Source organism: Saimiri boliviensis, assembly GCF_048565385.1.
Source record: "Saimiri boliviensis isolate mSaiBol1 chromosome 16 unlocalized genomic scaffold, mSaiBol1.pri SUPER_16_unloc_2, whole genome shotgun sequence".
Taxonomy (NCBI): domain Eukaryota; kingdom Metazoa; phylum Chordata; class Mammalia; order Primates; family Cebidae; genus Saimiri; species Saimiri boliviensis.
In genome coordinates this window covers 215,932-237,144 of record NW_027412500.1, presented here as the reverse complement: position 1 = coordinate 237,144, position 21,213 = coordinate 215,932, and the positions used below count along the sequence as shown (strand labels likewise).

Here is a 21,213-nt window from a genome sequence, read left to right as displayed (position 1 = left end):
GCACTTTGGGAGGCCAAGAATTCAAGACCAGCCTGGGCAACATGGCACAACCCTGCCTCTACTAAAAATCCAAAAATTAGCTGGGCATAATGGCATGTGCTTGTGGTCCCATATAATCAGGAGGCTGTGGAGGGAGGCTTTCTTGTACCCAGGAGATAGAGGGTGAAGTAAGCTGAGCACTCCAACCTCAGCCATAGAGCCAGCCCCTGTTTTCAAAAAAGTTTTTCAAATAGGAAAACTATAGCCCTCGTGGGTTATCAGATTCTAGTCTTGTTCTTTTCTTTGGGCTATTTTTACCTCTTTGTAAACTGGATCCTGCCATCTGGATCCTGGGGTGGGGGTTTGAAGTGTTCCATATGATATTTTAATAGTATATACCGGCCACTATCCATTTGTAAAAAAAATGCAGAATTTTACAGCTAAGTGTGTAAATCAAACTATTCAAATTAAATAATATTATTCAGGATGTGGAGTATCCCAGCACAGAATCCATAATATGAAAAATAATTTAACTATGTTACAAATTACAATGGTTTGGATGTGGTTTGTTTCTGCAAAAACTCATGTTGAAATTTGACCCCCAAGGTGGCAGTGTGGGGAGGTGGGGCCTAGTGGAAGGTGTCTGGATTATGGAGTTCAATCCCTCATGAATAGATTAATGCCCTCCCATGAGGGTGAGTTCTGTCTGCTCTCACAGGAATGGATTAATTTCTGCAAGAGTAGATAGTCAAAAAGAGTCTTGCTTCCTTGGCTTCCCTCCTGCTTTCACTCTTGCTGTGATCTCTGGTGCACCCCTTGCTCCCGTTCCACTTTCCACCATGAGGTGAAAAAGACTGAGGCCCCACCAGATGTGCTGCCCAATCTTGGACATTCCAGCCACCAGCATTGTAAGCCAAATGAACCTTCTTAACTTACAAATTACCCTGCCTCAGGTATTGTGTTACAGAAGCACAAAATGGACTAAGACACAAATGTGGGAAACAACTCTCTGAAGGTGTAGGGAAAACGGTGCTGACCTAAGTCTCCTTACCAATGAATAGAATCTGTAGGCTGAAGGAAAATAAACTATACTTCATCATTGGATTCCATTTTATAAAGTTCTTTCCAACAGGGATAATGATGAACAATTGTAAAAACACAGTATCTGTATCTGGAATCAAACAGTGAGTTATATAAGTCGCAGATGGTAGGAACCAGGTCCCTTACTGTTGAAGTGGGAGGTTATAAATTAGCAAGGGGAGAAGGGTAGAAAGATTCATGTGATAGTAGATCAGAGGTGAAGACATCAACATAAACTTATGTTTAGTTTAATACAGATACATCTGAGGTTCTACATCAAAACCTTTCTAACTAGGTGTGTATAGGTAGGTAACATACACACATATACTTCCTAGCATTGCTAATGGGAGATAAGACACAATGTCTCACTGAGCAGCCAGATATAAGTTTTTCTACCATTCTGAAAGGAATCAGGCTCTTTGAAGAAATGTGTGATACTAGAACTGGAACAGTAAATATATGAGCCAGGATAATCTTGAAGTATCAGAAAGTAAGTAAGTACTGAGAAAAATTGAAATATGTCAAAAGAAAACTGGAGCCAATAAAAAGAGCTACGCTGGCCAACACAGGAATGAACTGTTCAACATAATGCTGCAGTGTTTAATACTAACTAAAGCTTCAAGTAATTATCTAGGTGTCTCCATTTGTATGTGTAGGTGAATAAGCAAATGGAGTTGAATAGAAATCTCCTTTGCAAAGGCCAGGCGCGGTGGCTCAAGCCTGTAATCCCAGCACTTTGGGAGGCCGAGGCAGGTGGATCATGAGGTCAAGAGATCGAGACCATCCTGGTCAACATGGTGAAACCCCATCTCTACTAAAAATACAAAAAATCAGCTGGGCATGGTGGCGTGTGCCTCTAATCCCAGCTACGCAGGAGGCTGAGGCAGGAGAATTGCCTGAACCTAGGAGGCGGAGGTTGTGGTGAGCCGAGATCGCGCCATTGCACTCCAGCATGGGTAACAAGAACGAAACTCCGCCTCAAAAAAAGAAAAAAAAAAAAAAGAAATCTCCTTTGCAAAAGAATTCCAAACACTTAATGTAGACACTCAGCCATCAAGAAGGTGGAGCTAACACCTCACTCCTTGAGTATGGGCTTTACATATGTGTAAACTTATTTTTCACATATTTTTCTTGTGCTGTGGATGTGTCCTGGGTTCATTCTCTAAAATTCTGTTCACCTTAGAACAGGAAAAAAAATAATAACCAGACAGATTCTATTTCAATTCATGGATAAATATTTTAACAAGAGTGACTTTGTAAAAATATGTTCCAATGGCTGATTGACTCATTGTGACTGGATCACTTCTTCCAAATTGTTGTCTTTTTTTCCAGTGTCTACCTTTTAGCCATAATACACCAGAATCAAATATTGGCCATTAAGAAAAAATATTCAAAGAAAAAAAGACTGTGAACCAAACTTGTGACCATGATAATTCAATGTTTCACCACAACACTTCCTAAAACAGAAAAGTTTAAAAGGATATTCAAAGTCAATTTCCTCAATAAGACTTTGCAGAAAATGAGGAAACTAGAGAAACAAAATTGGCGGGACATCCTATGGGTGATTTTAGATGTTTCTATGTTTTATGGGGAAAAAATACTTTACCTTTAAAATAATTACAAAGAATTATTGGAAACCCAAACTCTGGAATGTGTCCAAATTTAGTTGAACTTCTATGTAATTATTTAGCTAGTCATAAAGCTGATACTTTTTTAAAAATCTCTGCCTTATTTGTGTAATAAAATACACAATGAATAATTAATGCTCATAGGAAAACATGTTAGACCTTGTGAAAAGAAAATAAATCTTGGGGACCCAAAATCACTAAGCTAAAGGGAAAAGTCAAGCTGGGAACTGCTTAGGGCAAACCTGCCTCCCATTCTATCCAAAGTCACCCATCTGCTCACCGAGATAAATGCATATCTGATTGCCTCATTTGGAAAGGATAATCAGCAACTCAAAAGAATGAAACCATTCATCATGATCTACCTATGATCTGGAAGCCCCCCATTTGGCCTTCTCTTCAAGTTGTCTCACCTTTCTGGACAGAACCAATGTACATCTTACACATAATAATTGATGTCTCATGACTTCCTGAAATGTATAAAACCAAGCTGTGCTCCTACCACCTGGGGCACATGTTGTCCAGACCTCATGAGGATACATCACGGGTGCGTGCATCCTCAAACTTGGCAAAATAAACTGCCTAAAAAAATACAAGACCTGTCTCAGATTTTGGGGGTTTATACATGTAATGTAAGATGTTAATGTTTGTAAAACACACATTATTCTATCTACTATTAAAACTGTACTGCCAATTAACCTTAGACATTCTCAACAAAATAAAAATGTTGATGAGGTACAAATAATATATTTAAATTTAAATAATGTGACAAGTTATTATATGCCTACTTTTCATTTTTTAATACACCAGTTTTGACTACTTTAATGCTGCAATAAAAATGAGTAATTAAAACATGAATAAAAATGTTTACAGGGGGTGGCCATGTTTCTCCAGCCTCAGGCTTGGGGTGACTTGAAAGGCAGCTGCCCATCCCCAGCTTTCATCCCAGCTGTCCTGATGGTGGCTCTAAGCATTTCTCCTTTCTCCATATGTAGACCTCACCCCAAAAACAAACTCAAATTTTACAATATGTTAGGGCACGCTACGATGATGAGGAGCCAAAGCCTCAAGCAAGGGAGGCTTCTGAAAACAAGACTTGTAGACTATAATGTGTGGAAGTAAAGCCAGTGTTGGAGTTCCTTCCTCTGCACACGGGGAGCAGACAGGAAGCTTTTGTCTCACCTTCCTCACGTGGTCTGCAGCCACGTCTCCCCAGGTCAGACCTGAGAAGAACAAAACTTTGATCTTCACCGTGGACACACTACTCCTCTCCTCAGGTGGGTCCTGAGGAGAACAAAGCTCTGCTTCTAATCCTAACCCTGCCCCTAGACTTTGACCCTGACCCTAAACCCTGATCCTCACTTTGACCCTGACTTTTATCTTGACCCTGTCCATGACTGTACCTCTAACCATACTTCCAGCCCCGACCCTGACCCAGGCCCCAATTCTAACCCTATTATTATCACTACACTCTATCTCTAATCTTACCCTCTAGTGCTAAACAGCTGTACCCAAAAACACTTTTTGATTATTCAACTTCTTTTTCTTGAATTCTCTAAGGACATCCTAAATGAGATGTCATTATATATTCTGCAGTCCCTCTGAGTGGCATGGCTTCAAATAAGAAGTTCTAATACTTTTCCACACAGAAGTGTGAAGGGTAGCAGCACTAGGTTGTCAGGAATGCATGTTGGCATTCACGAGTCATTGGCGCTGTTCTCCACATATTTTCAGATCTCATTTTTTATGAATGCATTCTGACTATTCCATCACACCTACTTAAATTTTTTGCCATCGCAGGTGAGAAGAAATAATATGTGACTTTTTCAGGAGAAATCTCCAAGAAAGTGTTCTATCCAGCATACTTTTTGTCTTTTCTAGAGCAATGGGGATCTTATTGATGGTACCTTCTTCAGCCTCGATTCCTGTGTTAGGACGACACAGCACAGAGCGACCACTCACCTGACCCATGATGAGATGCAAATAAATGAGGAAGAAGATTTTTGAGCCACTGAAATGTGGATGTTGTTTGTCACCATGGTTTAACCTAGCCCCCACTGACTGATGCAGGGCTGAAGAATGAGTCAGAACTGGGTCTGGACATGTGAAGTGCACTCCTCCAGGCTAAGTAAAATTTAAATCTTGTTGCAAAGGTAACAGTGAGCACGATGCGTTATTAGCATGTGTGTGGGATACATAAGGTATGTCAAGTGAGAATAATGAGAAACTCAACTTTAAAGACAGTGCTAATTTGGACTGTAGAGAGACTCCAATGTCCTACTTCGCACTTGAGACTGTGATGGCTGAACAAACTCATTAAGAACCCTAAATGAAGGTTTGGGATAAATATCTGAGGGTGTCTAATATACCAATTATTCATCCTAGAATGGGCAGAGTCCTTGACCCCATTCTAGGGAGACTTCCAAAAGAAAAAAGACCTGCATTTCTCCAACAACCTACATCGAGAGACTTTCCTGCACGTCTGAGCGGTGGCTAACACTCCTCACCTTTCATTCTGTCCTCAGTGTTTTGGGGAAACACCTTTAACTCTCTATGACTTACAGGTTAATAAATGGCCCTTATAATTCCCTCCAGAGATAGAAAAGACTAATGATGAGGGAGTCTGAGTTCACAGCAGCAAGCAGCCACGTGGCTCATCTGCTAGATTACTACATACAGTGTTCTGCAACGTTGCTTAACACAACGGGACTCTCTCCCGACTCAGAAGGTTTAATTGCTCACCTACTTCTTTTTCTGCCTTCTTGGGCTCCTAAAATGAAAATAACTCTGGGGCGATACAGTGAGTCAAAGAAGTGCCAACCGTATCACAGCAAAATAAAGATCCCTAAAAAATCCCTGGCCTAAGATGACAACCTTGGCTGGGTAAGTCTGAATGTGCTGAAAATGGACATGGGAGCATGAAGGTGGTCAAAATGTTCACATTAAAGAACTTCCACAGAGACCACAAGAAAAGAGGGAGGAATGGAGATGGCAGCCCGAGTCCCTAAAATAAAAGCAGATGTTTTGAGATCAGTTATATTCTTTCCGACAAAAATTAGAGACAGAAACCAAAGTTTAGCCTGAGGTGACAATTAGCTGGGCAATAAGCCAGAGGCACATGTGGTGTACACAGATTTAAACATTCTCCCTTATATTAATATAAATACTAAATTAATGTCATATAAATATAAACACTTGGGTCTACAGTAGTTTTAAAGGAGATCTCACAAATGAGTTTGGCTTTTGAAGGCTAGCACTGATGGTCCAGAGAATTTATTTTGGTCCAGAGAGAGAAAGAGAGGAACCCATTTCGTTCCAGAGAGAAAAAGAGAAGAATTTCTCTGGTCCCTTCAGGAAGGCATCTGGCTTTGCCTCTCCTTGTATGTTTGAACTATGCATATGACAGAAGACAGAATTTCACAGATTTGAGGTGTGAAAAGTCACTGGGTGCTTTAAGAAGCCTGGGATTCTTCTTGGAAAAATAAATTTATGGAGACAAAATGAGTTGGAGAAGGTTGTTACTGAAGTGAAGCAGAATTGCTTTTAGTAATCTGCTTATTACCCTCACCCTCATCCCCTTAACCTCTAACCCTAAACTCTAACCCCGTGACCCTAACCCTACCCCTACCCAATCCCTCATCCTACTCTTTAGCCCTGACCCTTGACCCTTGACCCCAACCCCCAAACCCCAAAACCAACCCCAAACTTAACCCCAAACCCTACCACTAACCTTAACACTTTACATCTGCCTAGATTCTCCAGCAGAAGCAGGGACCCTTGGCTCCCAGCTGTGCACCACTGCATCTGGCACAGGACTCCATAGTAGTCCCCAAATAGGCACCTGAATGCCCACTGTGCCAGCCATGCAGTGGAAGCCCGTGCTATATTCTAACCTCCAAAACCAGGGCCCAGCACCTACATCAGGCTGCTCAGGGCCAAAGTAAGCTGGGACACCCACGGTCTTCATAAGACCAAGGCTCTCTCATGCCTTCTGTCACAGAGCGAGACGCAGACCCAGCATCATCGCATGCCCCCTCCTTCCCTCTGTGGCAGCTCGGCAACCTTCCAAGTCAGGGTCCTTCCCTGATGACACTCCAAGCACAAAGCACTGGACTTCCACACAGTGAGGCTGCACACATTATTCTGTGTAGATGTCCACTTAGGCCGCTGGGAGAAAGGGTAGTAGAGGGACCCTCACGTTGCCCTGTGGTATGCATGCTCTGGTTTATACGACTGCAAACCATTTATGAGAAACTCAAGCTGAAACACTACTTGTTTCCAACGTTTTGTCGGGAGAGGATTTACAATGTACTCTTCCAAACAAGGTAGCCACAGAGCACAGTGACTACTTCCCCTCTTAAGTCGCTCTGAGGGCCTCTGCATCAGTTCTAGAATTGGAAGACTGGTGGAGAAGAACTGGGATGTTGAGGGGGTACTGGATACTTGCTGGACACCAGCCTCCCCTAAACTGAGCTTACAGACAGCCCAGATCCCGCCTGATAAGTCAGACATTTTAACACACACAGCTCTTGATAGCAGGACTTACTGATGCAAAACTCTAAGGCAAAGGATTGTCTCAACTCCTTGGTGTCTCAAAGAACTAAAACACTGCCTAACACAGGTGCACCATCAAAGTTATTATTAAATACGCTTCTATATTTTATTCATCTTTGATTGTGGAAGTGATGTGATAAACACAGTAGACTAATAACCTTTGAGCAACAGGATTTTGGGTCTCACACAAAATGGAATTTATGGCAAGTCGCACAGTCTAGTGACTTTAAAAGAGTTTATTAGCCACTACTAAGTGACAGAGCAGGGAGTCCTCAGAAAGCAAGAGGAGGCATGCACCTGTTTTAAAGAACAAAAATTTTTTTGAGACGGAGTTTTACTGATTGATACAATGACATGATCACGGCTCACTAAAACCCCTGCTTCCTGGGTTTAAGGATTCTCCTGAATAGGTGGGATTACATGTGTGCACCACCACGTCCAGCTATTTTTTTTTGTATTTCTTTTCCATTTTAATTTATTTTTTTATTTAATTTTCTTTATTCCATCTCTGTAAATTCCAAAAATTGCCAATGCTGACTATATTTCCAGTCGTCATGGCGGGGTATTGGGAAAAGTTTTCAATTAGCAATAATCGCACCTCAGATAAACCTCACCGGCTACGATACTGCCACTGTACAAAGCTATTTTTTTTTTATTTTTAGTAGAGACTGGGTTTCACCATGTTTGCCATGCTGGTGTCCAACTCCTGGCCTCATGTTATCCGCCCTCCTCGGCAGATAAGTGATTAAGTAATCACACTTGTAATCCCAGCACATTAACGTACAAACAGAATTACTTAATGTTTGTTTATATAGGTCATTAAGAAGAGTGTTGTCTCTTATGAAGGATTGTGATCAATTTGTGTCAGGTTACTAGTATTGCTACTTTTCTTTGTTACTATTGATTTTAACAATAATTTATGAGTGTACTATTATCTTTAAAACTTATTTGTAAATTAAGAATGCTTTTTGCTGGCCAGGCACGGTGGCTCAAGCCTGTAATCCCAGCACTTTGGGAGGCCAAGGCTGGTGGATCACGAGGTCAAGAGATCGAGACCATCCTGGTCAACATGGTGAAACCCCATCTCTACTAAATGTGCAAAAAATTAGCTGGGCATGGTGGCACGTGCCTGTAATCCCAGCTACTCTGGAGGCTGAGGCAGGAGAATTGCCTGAACCCAGGAGGCAGAGGTTGCGGTGAGCCGAGATAGCATCATTGCACTCCAGCCTGGGTAACAAGAGTGAAACTCTGTCTCAAAAAAAAAAAATGCTTTTGCTTAAAGTACTGGTATATTTTTATAAGTTTTGGGTCTTTATTTAGTTATTAACTTGTTCCTGCAACCATAAATATTTTATAACCAAAGGTGCTCAATCCCTAAATATATAATCCAACAGATTTAGTGTGTGTGTGTGTGTGTGAGAGAGAGAGAGAGACAGAGAGACAGAGAGACAGAGAGAGAGAGAGAGAGTCTCAATCTGTCTCCCAGGCTTGAGTGCAGTGGTGTATTCATGGCTGGCTCACTGCGCCCTCAAACTCCTGGGCTCAAGTGATCCTCCAACCTCAGCCTCCTGGGTAGCTTGGACCACAGGCATGAGCCACCATGCCAGCTAATTTTTATATTTTTTGTAGACATGAGGATCTCAATATCTTCCCAGGCTGGTCTTGAACTCCTGATCTCAAGTGATCCTCCCGCCTTGGCCTTCCAGAGTGCTGAGATTACACTTGTGAGCCCTACACCCTGCCCAGATTTAGCTTTTTCTAAAGCTTTTATTTAAAATAAAGTCACTAAGGTTAAGATGCCTCTGACGGTTTCGCATTTTAAGTGCAAAGACTATGTTGAGTGAATTTTTCCATCAGTTGTAAAACGTGCATCCATGTTTATCTCATTCCTATGGTTTCCAATTAATCATCCCTTCTTCCTTTTTGGAAACACACGGGCTAGTGGGCTCCATGTCAGTTGGCATTTCCAGAACGACGGCGCTGAACGCTCTGCTCTTCGACTTCAAGTGGTGCAGAGGGACGGTCACCAGAGGGCGCGCGGCCTCGGCCCTGCAGTGCCCCCGGTCACCAGCAGAGGGCGCGCTGGAGCAAGGCGGCGTAACTGCCTGGTGGCCAAGCTCCTCTAACAATCAGAAGCCCGGCTTTACAGAGGCTGACAACTCCACATGGACCAAGACCCTTTCCCATGTAATTTCTAGAACTGTAACCCCAAGACCCTTTCACATGTCGTATCTGGAGTTGTCAGCCTCTGTAAAGCCGGGCTTCTGATTGTTAGAGGAGCTTGGCCACCAGGCAGTTACGCCGCCTTGCTCCAGCGCGCCCTCTGCTGGTGACCGGGGGCACTGCAGGGCCCTCGCACTCACAACGCTGGCGGAGATCAGAAGTTCAAGACCAGCCTGGGAAAATATCGAGATCCTCATGTCTACAAAAAATATAAAAATTAGCTGGCATGGTGGCTCGTGCCTGTGGTCCCAACTACACAGTAGGCTGAGGTTGGAGGATGACTTGAGCTCAGGGGTTTGAGGCCACAGTGAACCAGCCATCATGCTCACACCACTGCACTCAAGCCTGGGAGACAGAGTGAGACACATTCTCTCTCTCTCTCTCTCTCTCTCTCTCTCTCTCTCTCTCTTTCTCTCTCTCTCTCTCTCTCTCTCTTTCTCTTTCTATCTCTCTCCCTCTCTCTCTCTCTCACACACACACACACACACACACACACATTCAGGTTAAATCTGTTGAATTATGTATTTAGGGACTGAGTACCTTTGGTCATAAAATATTTATGGTTGCAGGAACAAGTTAATAACTAAGTACAGACCCAAAACTTATAAAATTATACCAGTACTTTAAGCAAAAAGCATTCTTAATTTAAAAATAAGTTTTAAAGATAATAGTACACTCCTAAATTATTATTAAAATCAATAGTAACAGAGAAAAGTAGCAATACTAATAGCCTGACAGAAACTGATCACAATCATTCATAAGAGACAACACTATTCTTAATAACCTACATAAACAAACATTAAGTAATTCTGTTTGTACGTTAATGTGCTGGGGTTACAGGTGTGATTACTTAATGTTTACCTTAAGTAATCACACCTGTAATCCCAGTACTTTGGGAGGCCGAGGAAGGCAGATAACCTGAGGCCAGGAGTTGGACACCAGCATGGCCAACATGGTAAAACCCAGTCTCTACTAAAAATACATAAAAAAATAGCTTTGCACAGTGGCATTATCATAGGCAGTGAGGTTTATCTGAGGTGCGATTATTGCTAATTGAAAACTTTTCCCAATACCCCGCTGTGATGACCAGAAATATAGTAAGCAATATAGGCAATTTTTGGAAGTCTCCACAGGGATGGAATAAAAAAATTAAACAAAAAAATAAAAATAAATTAAAATAGAAAAGAAATAAAAAAATTAGCTGGACGTGGTGGTGCACATCTGTAATCCTACCTACTTGGGAGGTAGAGGCAGGAGAATCCTTAAACCCAGGAAGCAGAGGTTTTAGTGAGCCGAGAATATGTCATTGTGACAAGGGTAAAATTCCATCTGAAAAAAAAACTTTGTTCTTTAAAACAGCTGCGTTCCTCCTCTTGCTTTCTGAGGACTCCTTGCTCTGTCACTTAGTAGTGGCTAATAAACTCTTTTAATGTCACTAGACTGTGCGACTTGCCATAAATTCCATTTCATGTGAGACCCAAAATCCTGTTGCTGGGGTCTGGGACAAGACCCCTCTTCTGGAGACAAAATTATACTAATTCTTTTCTTTTCTTTTTTTTTTTTTTTTTGAGACTGAGTCTTGCTCTGTTGCCCAGGCTGGAGTGAAACGGCATGATATTGGTTCACTGCAGCCTGTGCCTCCCAGGTTCAAGCGATTCTCCTGTTTCAGCCTCCTGAGTAGCTGGGATTACAGGCGTCTGCCACCACACTGGCTAATTTTTGAATTTCTAGTAGAGACAGGCTTTTTCAATGTTGGCCAGAGCAGTCTTGACCTCTTGACCTCAGGTGATCCACATGCCTCAGCCGCCTAAAGTACTGGGCTGACAGGCATGAGCTACCTTGCCTGGCTGGCTTGCAACCTTGGTGATCACTTAGATATGGAGGGTGAAGGAGGAGGCGTGTCACGCAGATATCACTCTTGGATTACCACCTGAGATATTAGGCACAAGGCTCTATTATTGGTTCGAACCCTGAGAGCACCAGTAAACAGCTCGAGGTGGTGTGGAGCAACATGCTGTTTTCATGAGCATCTGGGTGCAGACGGGCTGAGGCCTAAAATGGTATCAGCCCCAAGTGAGGGTGAGGCTGGGGTTTTCTAGTCTCCTGTAAATGGGACGTGTTCCAGTCTAACGTAACTGCTCCGTGGTACCTAAACGGCCTCTCTCTTGATCTTCAAGGGGTCCTTGTCTTCCGGACTGCCCTTTTCTGGCTTCTGCTCGTTTGCTGACCCACGCTGCTGGTGCACGTGGTCTTGTACCTTGGGACCAAGCCTGAGGAGGGAGGAGTAATTCCCCCAAGCTTTCAGGCCCCAGGGAGAATCTTTCATTAAAGAGAGTAGGCTGGCTGATTATTCTTTGTTAAGCACAACTCGGTTTTGCAGGTGCAGTGGGGTGCCTCAAGCTGAAAGCCTGACTCCTCATATGGGCCAGACCCTACGTGGCCGTTCCTGTGACTGCCAGACCACTTTGAGGCTCAGAGACAGTTTTATCTCACCTCTGTCCTGCACATGTTTATGGGTGCCTTCTCTGTGTTGGCAGATCTGGGGGTCCAGATAGGATCCCGTGAAGGGATCTCAAAGGTCGTTAGTCCACAGTGTTTATCACATCACTTCCACAATCAAAGATGAATAAAATATAGAGCATATTTAATAATAAGGTTGATGGTGCACCTGTGCTAGGCAGTGTTTTAGTTCCTGAGACACCAAGGAATTGAGACAATCGTTGCCTTCGAGTTTTGCATCTGTTAAGTCCTGCTATCGAGAACTGTGTGTCTTAAAATGTCTAATTTATCAGGCGGGATCTGGGCTGTCTGTAAGCTTAGGTAAGGGGAGGCTGGTATCAAGCAAGTATCCAGTACCCCCTCAACATCCCAGTTCTTCTCCACCAATCTTCCAATTCTAGGACTGATGCGGAGGCCCTCGGAGCGACTTAAGAGGGGAAGTAGTCAGTGTGCTCTGTGGCTAGCTTATTTGGGAGCATACATTGTAAATCATCTGCTGACAAAACATTGGAAACAACTAGTGTTTCAGCTTGAGTTTCTCATAAATGGCTTGCAGTCGTATAAACCAGAGCATGTATACCACAGAGCAACATGAGGGTCCCTCTACCACCCTTTCTCCCAGCGGCCTAAGTGGGCATCTACACAGAATAATGTGTGCAGCCTCACTGTGTGGAAGTCCAGTGCTTTGTGCTTGGAGTGTCATCAGGGAAGGGCCCCTGGCTTGGAAGGTTGATGAGCTGCCACGGTGGGAAGGAGGGGACGTGTGGTGCTGCTGGGTCTGCGTCTCACTCTGTGACAGGAGGCATGAAAGAGCCTTGGTCTTATGAAGACCTTGGGTGTCCCAGCTCACTTCAGCCCTGAGCAGCCTGATGCAGGCACTGGGCCTTGGTTCTGGAAGTGAGAATATAGCACAGGCTTCCACTGCATGGCTGGCACAGTGGGCATTCAGGTGCCTATTTGGGGACTGCTACGGAGTCCTGTGCCAGATGCAGTGGTGCACAGCTGGGAGCCAAGGGTCTCTGCTTCTGCTGGAGAATCTAGGCAGATGTAAAGGGTTAAGGTTAGTGGTAGGGTTAGGGGTTAAGTTTAGGTTTGGTGTTGGGGTTTGGAGATTGGGGTCAAGGGTCAAGGGTCAGGGCTAAAGAGTAGGATGAGGGATTGGGTAGGGGTAGGGTTAGGGTCACGGCGTTAGGGTTTAGGGTTAGAGGTTAAGGGGGTGAGGGTGAGGGTAATAAGCAGATTACTAAAACCAATTCTGCTTCACTTCAATAACAGTCTTCTCCAACTCATTTTGTCTCCACAAACTTATTTTTTCCAAGAAGAATCCCGGGCTTCTTGAAGAACCCAGTGACTTTTCACACCTTAAATCTGTGAAATTCTGTCTTCTGCCGTACACATAGTTCAAATATACAACGCGAGGCAAAGCCAGACGCCTACCTGAAGGGACCCAAGAAATTCTTCTCTTTCTCTCTCTGGAGCAAAATGAATTCTTTTTTCTCTCTCTCTGGAACAAAATGAATTCTTTTTTCTCTCTCTCTGGAACAAAATGAATTCTCTGGACCATCAGTGCTAACCTTCAAAAACCAAACCCATTTGTGAGATCTCCTTTAAAACTACTGTAGAACCAAGTGTTTATATTTATATGACATTAATTTAGTATTTATATTAATATAAGGGAGAATGCTGAAATCTGTCTACGACACATGTGCCTCTGGCTTATTGCCCAGTAAATTGTTGCCTCAGACTAAACTTCGTTTTCTGTCTCTAATTTTTGTCGGAAAGAATATAACTGATCTCAAAACATCTGCTTTTATTTTAGCGACTCGTGCTGCCATCTCCATTCTTCCTTGTATTCTTGCAATCTGTGTGGAAGCTCTTAAATGTGAACATTTTAACCACCTTCATGCTCCCATGTATAAGGTCAACACATTCTTGCTTGAGGCTTTGGCTGCTTATCATCGTAGTGTGCCCTAACATATTGTAAGATTTGGGTTTGTTTTGGGGATGAGGTCTACATATAGAGAAAGGAGAAATGCTTAGAGTCACCATCAGGACAGCTGGGATGAAAGCTGGGGATGGGCAGGTGCCTTTCAAGTCACCCCAAGCCTGAGGCTGGAGGAAACATGTCCACCCCCTGTAAACACTTTTATTCATGTTTTAATTACCATTTGTCTTACAGCATTAAAGTAGTCAAAACAGGCGTATTAAAAAATGAAAAGTAGGCATATTAAAACTTGCAACATTATTTAAATTTAAATATATTATTCATACCTCATCAACATTTTCTTTTGTTGAAAAGTCTAAGGTTAATTGACAGTATAGTTTTAATAGTAGATAGAATGATGTGTGTTTTATAAACATTAACATCCTACGTTACATGTATGAACCAAGAAAATCTGAGACAGGCTTTAGATTTTTTAGGGAGTTTATTTTGCCAAGTTTGAGGATGCACACACCCGTGATATATCCTCATGAGGTCCGGACAACATGTGCCCCAGGTGGTAGGAGCACAGCTTGGTTTTATACATTTAAGGAAGTCATGAGACATCAATTATGTGTAATATGTACATTGGTTCAGTCCAGAAAGGTGAGACAACTTGAAGAGAGGCCAAACGGGGGTCTTCCAGATCATAAATAGATAAAGATGAATGGTTTCATTCTTTTGAGTTGCTGATTACCCTTTTCAAATGAGGCAATCAGATATGCATTTATCTCGGTGAGCAGATGTGTGACTTTGGATAGAATGGGAGGCAGGTTTGCCCTAAGCAGTTCCCAGCTTGACTTCTCCCTTTAGCTTAGTGATTTTGGGTCTCCAAGATTTTTTTCACAAGGTCTGACATGTTTTCCTATGAACATTAATTATTCATTATGTATTTTATTACACAAATAAGGCCGAGATATTTTAAAAAGTATCAACTTCATGACTAAGCTAAATAATTACATAGAAGTTCAACTAAATTTGGACACATTCCAGAGTTTGGGTTTCCAATAATTTTTTGTGATTATTTTAAAGGTAAAGTATTTTTCCCCCATAAAACATAGAAACATCTAAAATCACCCATAGGATGTCCTGCCAATTTTGTTTCTCTAGTTTCCTCATTTTCTGCAAAGCCTTATTGAGGAAATTGACTTTGAATATCCTTTTAAACTTTTCTGTTTTAGAAAGTGTTGTGGTGAAACTGAATTATCATGGTCACAAGTTCGGTTCATGTTCTTTTTTTCTTTGAATATTTTTTCTTAGTGGCCAATATTTCATTCTGGTGTATTATGGCTAAAAAGTAGACACTGGAAAAAAATAAAGACAAGAAGAATTTGGAATAAGTGAACCAGTCACAATGAGTCAATCAGCCATTGGAACATATTTTTACAAAGTCACTCTTGTTAAAATATTTATCCATGAATTGAAATCAAATCTGTAAGGTTATTATTTTTTTTCCTGATCTAGGGTGAACAGCATTTTAGAGAATGAACCCAGGACACATCCACAGCACAAGAAAAATATGTGAAAAATAAGTTTACACATATGTAAAGCCCATACTCAAGGAGTGAGGCCTTAGCTCCACCTTCTTGCTGGTTGACTGTCTACATTAAGTATTTGGAATTCTTTTGCAAAGAAGATTTCTATTCAACTCCATTTGCTTATTCACCTACACATACAAATGGAGACACCTAGATAATTACTTGAAGCTTTAGTTAGTATTAAACACTGCAGCAGTATGTTGAACAGTTCATTCCTGTGTTGACCAGCACTAGCTCTTTTTATTGGCTCCAATTTTCCTTTGACATATTTCAATTTTTTTTTAGTACTTACTTACTTTTTGATACTTCAAGATTATCCTAGTTCATATATTTACTGTCCCAGTTCTAGTATCACACATTTCTTCAAAGAGCCTGATTCCTTTCAGAATGGTAGGAAAACTTCTATCTGGCTGCTGAGTGAGCACATTGTGTCTTGTCTCTCATTAGCAATGCTAGGAAGTATATGTGTGTATGTCACCTACCTATACACACCTAGTTAGGAAGGTTTTGATGTGGAACTCTATCTGTATTAAACTAAACATAAGTTTATGTTGATGTCTTCACCCCGATCTACTATCACATGAATCTTTCTACCCTTCTCCCCTTGCTAATTTATAACCTCCCACGTCAACAGTGAAGGACCTAGTTTCTACCATCTGCGACTTATATAACTCATTGTTTGATTCCAGATACAGATACTGTGGTTTTACAATTGTTCACAATTATCCCTGTTGGAAGAAACTTTATAAAATGGAATCCAATGATGAAGTATAGTTTATTTTCCTTCAGCCTACAGATTCTATTCATTGGTAAGGAGACTTAGGTCAGCACCATTTTCCCTACACCTTCAGAGAGTTGTTTCCCACATTTGTGTCTTAGTCCATTTTGTGCTTCTGTAACACAATACCTGAGGCAGGGTAATTTCTTAGTAAAGAAGATTCATTTGGCTCACAATGCTGGTGGCTGGAATGTTCAAGATAGAGCAGTTGCATCTGGTGGGGCCTCAGTCTTTTTTGCCTCATGGTGGAAAGTGGAAGGGGAGCAAGGGGTGCACCAGAGATCACAGCAAGAGTGAAAGCAGGAGGAAAGCCAAGGAAGCAAGACTCTTTGACTATCTACTCTTGCAGGAATTAATCCATTCCTTTGAGAGCAGACAGAACTCACCCCCATGGGAGGGCATTAATCTATTTATGAGGAATCAATCTCCATAATCCAAACACCTTCCACTAGGCCCCATCTCCCCACACTGCCGCCTTGGGGGTCAAATTTCAACATGAGTTTTTGCAGAAACAAACCACATCTAAACCATTGTAATTTGTAACATAGTTAAATCATTTTTTACATTATGGATTCTGTGCTGGGATACTCCACATTCTGAATAATATTATTTAACTTGAATAGAGTTTGATTTACCCATTTAGCTGTATAATTCTGCATTCTTTTACAAATGGATAGTGGCCAGTATATACTATTAAAAAAACATATGGAACACTTCAAACCCCCACCCCATGCAGCCAGTGGCTTTGCATCTGTGTAGTTTCCCTTCTCCAGAATCTCATTAAGTGAAGTCACACTTTGTGGATTCTCTTCACACTGTCTTATTCCACTTAGCAATGTGCATGAAAGATCACTCATGTCTTCGTGTGAGTTTATAGCTTGTTCCTTTCTATGGCGAAATAGTATTTCATTGCATCAATGTATTACAATTTGGTTATGCATTTTGGGGACCAAACCTTCCTCTTCTTTGGTCCAGGGTTGGAGGCCTTCAAATTATCTGACAATAGATACATTAATAGGGGAGACAATACTTGGTTGCTTGTTCCACATGTATTATCATGTGACAAAATTTATCAGATGGCAGGATCCAGTTTACAAAGAGGTAAAAATAGCCCAAAGAAAAGAAACAAGACTAGAATCTGATAACCCACAAGGGCTATAGTTTTCCTATTTAAAAAAAATTTTTTTGGAAACAGGGTCTGGCTCTACGTCTGAGGCTGGAGTGCTCAGCTTACTTCACCCTCTATCTCCTGGGTACAAGAAAGCCTCCCTCCACAGCCTCCTGATTAGCTGGGACCACAGGCACATGCCATCATGCCCAGCTAATTTTTGGATTTTTAGTAGAGGCAGGGGGCAGGGTTTTGCCATGTTGCCCAGGCTGGTCTTGAATTCTTGGCATCCCAAACTGCTGGAATTATAGGCATGTGCCACCATGCCTGGCTGAGTTTTTCATTGAAACATAAAATTTCTCTCTGTAGTAACCATCATTTTTGATCATAGATAATCAAAGATTATTCTTGTTTTAAAAATAAGTTCAAGTTTTGTTAGATTTTGCCTGACTATTTACGTAAGTGCAGCAAGAACAGGAGCTGACCACATAGGTGCTTTCAAGCTTCTTTGCTGCAAGTTTTCCTACAGAATCTCGGATTGGAGTTTGAAAGGCCTTATTGAGACTAAAAGCCAAGCCCAGAACATACTATCAAATTTCAGCTGCAGTCCTAAAACCTTTGAGTGAATTCCTCTCTTCTTGAGGCCCTAAAACTATCCCCAAATTCTTGGGCCTGCAAGGAAAGGACCTTTCTTACTAATCTGTATGGATGTGACTCTTGTAATCTAGGTATCAGGCTGGCTTTTCTCAGACTGCTTTGTAAGGATTGGGTCCATAAAAATCAACCTTAGTTCCTTAAAATTGCTGGTTGTAACTGATCTTAGGTACACTATTGCTAAATATAGTATTCCAGTAAAAGCCTTGATAATATAAACAAAGTTTCCAATTATGTCCTGTTCTAAGGTGAACAGATTCTTTTTGGACTTCTGCTAACAAGTATATTGTCAGGAAAATTAAGAGTGTTCAATAAGAGTTTCAAAATTCTGGCCGGGCGCGGTGGCTCAAGCCTGTAATCCCAGCACTTTGGGAGGCCGAGGCGGGTGGATCACGAGGTCGAGAGATCAAGACCATCCTGGTCAACAAGGTGAAACCCCGTCTCTACTAAAAATACAAAAAATTAGCTGGGCATGGTGGCTCATGCCTGTAATCCCAGTTACTCAGGAGGCTGAGGCAGGAGAATTGCCTGAACCCAGGAGGTGGAGGTTGCGGTGAGCCGAGATCGCGCCATTGCACTCCAGCCTGGGCAACAAGAGCGAAACTCCGTCTCAAAAAAAAAAAAAAAAAAAAAAAAGAGAATTTCAAAATTCTGGAGAAATCAGTCGAGGAAAAAGATAAATGGTTCATTTTTATTTAATTAAATGTAATCTTAATTGTTGTGAGTTATTGTTAGCTTAAGGGAAAGAGATTTCTTAAATCCAGAAACTATAACATTAAAGAACCAGCAATGATCAAAAGAAACTATAAAATTATAATCCATTTTCATCAGTTTATTCAGTGCCGTGTACTCAATTCCAGTCTTGCTGAATCTTGGGTTAGCCGTGTCATGAACCCATCAGTTTCTCAACTAGACTTCTGGACAGCTTCACTGAGTCAAGTGTATGGTCTTAAAGTTATTTGAGCAATATCATCAGGAGCCTGTAACCAGAGTACCTGTCATAGTCTTTTCTGTGAGTCTCAGAGGGAGTCCTGTGTTGGAGATGAACATTCTGATCCATAGCTGATTGCAGGAGCTTGTAGGAAAGCATCAGGCCTAAATAATATCTAAATGACAAAGAGCATGAAATGACTATGACAAAAGATCTGATGAGAGTTCAGGAATGATTTTGTTTTTTACATTTTGATTTATTTTTTTTTTTTGAGAAGATGATTCACTCTCGTTGCCCAGGCTTGAGTACAATGGTTGGATCTTGGCTCACTGTAACCTCCACCTCCCGGGTTCAAGCAGTTCTCCTTCCACAGCCTCTCAATTAGTTGGGATTGCAGATGTCCGTCACCAAGCCTGGCTAATTTTTTGTATTTTTAGTAGAGGCAAGGTTTCACCATGTTGGCCAGGCTGGTATGAAACTCCTGAACTCAGGTGATCCACCCACTTTGGCTTTCCAAAATGCTGCGATTACAGGCATGAGTGCCTGCACCCAGTGAGAGATTTACCTCCTGTAAAGGGTTGCAGCCTGCAGGGTAGTCCTTTTAATAGGCTGGGAAGCATAGACTCCAGCCAGAAGCCAGAAGCAGACACTTTAAGGGAGAGATAAAGAAAAAAGAAATTTATGCTGAGTGGCATGGCCCAAGGCAAATATTGAATAAGCTCTAGGAGGAGTCATGAATATTTATGAAAGGAGAAATGAATGCAATCGCAGTTGAGTTTCTGACTTCCTCGTGGGTCCCATGTACAAAAAATGGCAGTGTTACCATGATGACAGGGCAAAGGGTGAAGTTTTCAGCCTTCTGACATCAAAAGGTGAAGCAGAGGACGTGAAAACTTGCTCTGTGCATCCACTGTATACTGTCCAGACCCTCTCTGTCATGGGTGGTCTCTTATCAAGCAAGAAAGGAAAGGCAGCTTCAGGCAAGTGGTTGATATCAGTGGTGGAGTCTTTTGAAGGGGCTGGTTTCTCTTAAATCCTTTGGTTAGGTGTCTGTTCTGACTTGTGTGCATCTTTAATTGGGCTGCTTTACTTGTTTTTATTTTGTTTTGTTTTGTTTTGTTTTGAGATGGAGTTTCACTCTTGTTACCGAGGCTGGAGTGCACTGGCACGATCTCGGCTCACCGCAACCTCTGCCTCCTGGGTTCAGGCAATTCTCCTGCCTCTGCCTTCTGATTCGCTGGGATTACAGGCACGTGCCACCATGCCCAGCTAATTTTTTGTATTTTTAGTAGAGACGGGGTTTCACCATGTTGACCAGGATGGTCTCGATCTCTTGACCTCGTGATCCACCCGCCTCAGCCTCCCAAAGTGCTGGGATTACAGGCTTGAGCCACCGCACACAGCCTGCTTTACTTGGTTTTAAGATATTTTTGTATATTGAATACAAATTCTTTCTCAGATCTGTATTTTGCAAATAGTTTCTTTCAATATGTGGTTTGTGTTTTTATTCCCTTAACAAGATATTTTCCAAAGTATACACTTTTAATATTAAAAAAAAAATTCACCCAATTGTTCCTTTAGTGTGTATTGACAGTTTGTGTTGTTTGTTAAAATTCATTACTGAACCCAAGAGCAGATATCTTTTATTCTATGTTTTCTTCTCGAAATTGTGTAGTTTTGCATTTTTAGTGTAAGGATGATTTTGATTGATTATTTGAATAAGTTGCAAAGTTTTCATCTACATTTATTTTATTTCCTATGGTTTCCAATGAATTGTTCCTTCACTTATTTTGGGAAAGAGACAGGATAGTGGGCTTTGTTAGAGTCGGTAGATAGCTAGACATGAACATGATGGGAAGGCTCACCTGGAGGGACCATCAAAAATTTATATATTAGTAGCATCTCTAATGCTGGAGTGGATGGGCACTTGTCAGTTGTGGGTCAGAGGAAAAAGAGGTACCTATGCAGAAAGAAACACCCTAGAACTCCTCTTAGGATGCCCCGATCATCATTCACTCTACAGTTAAAATGTCAGAAAATTGCTAGCTACATGCTGATAAGAAGGACAAAGGGGACATTTTTAAGAGAAACGTGGGAAGAATTGTCTTCTCAGATTAGGGCAGGGAAGGGCATCCGAAAGAGATAGGGAGGCACAGGAGGTACAGACGGGACTGCTGCAGGGCCTTGCTGGGAGGCAGGAAGGAGCCAGCCGCAACAGTGGAATCGGATTGATCACCACACATGTGCCTTAGCCCACAGTGAG

At 41.9% G+C, this 21,213-nt stretch overlaps 2 non-coding genes across 2 annotated transcripts; one reads left to right on the top strand and one right to left on the bottom strand.

Annotated features, from left to right (window-relative positions):
- Positions 1-7,740: 7,740 nt before the first annotated feature.
- Positions 7,741-7,881, bottom strand: LOC141583174 (U4 spliceosomal RNA). Its single transcript, XR_012515891.1, has one exon. It is a non-coding gene; the product is annotated as a U4 spliceosomal RNA (small nuclear RNA).
- Positions 7,882-10,453: 2,572 nt separating this feature from the next.
- LOC141583175 (U4 spliceosomal RNA) lies at positions 10,454-10,597 on the top strand. The gene has a single exon (XR_012515892.1). It is a non-coding gene; the product is annotated as a U4 spliceosomal RNA (small nuclear RNA).
- The last annotated feature ends 10,616 nt before the right edge of the window (positions 10,598-21,213 follow it).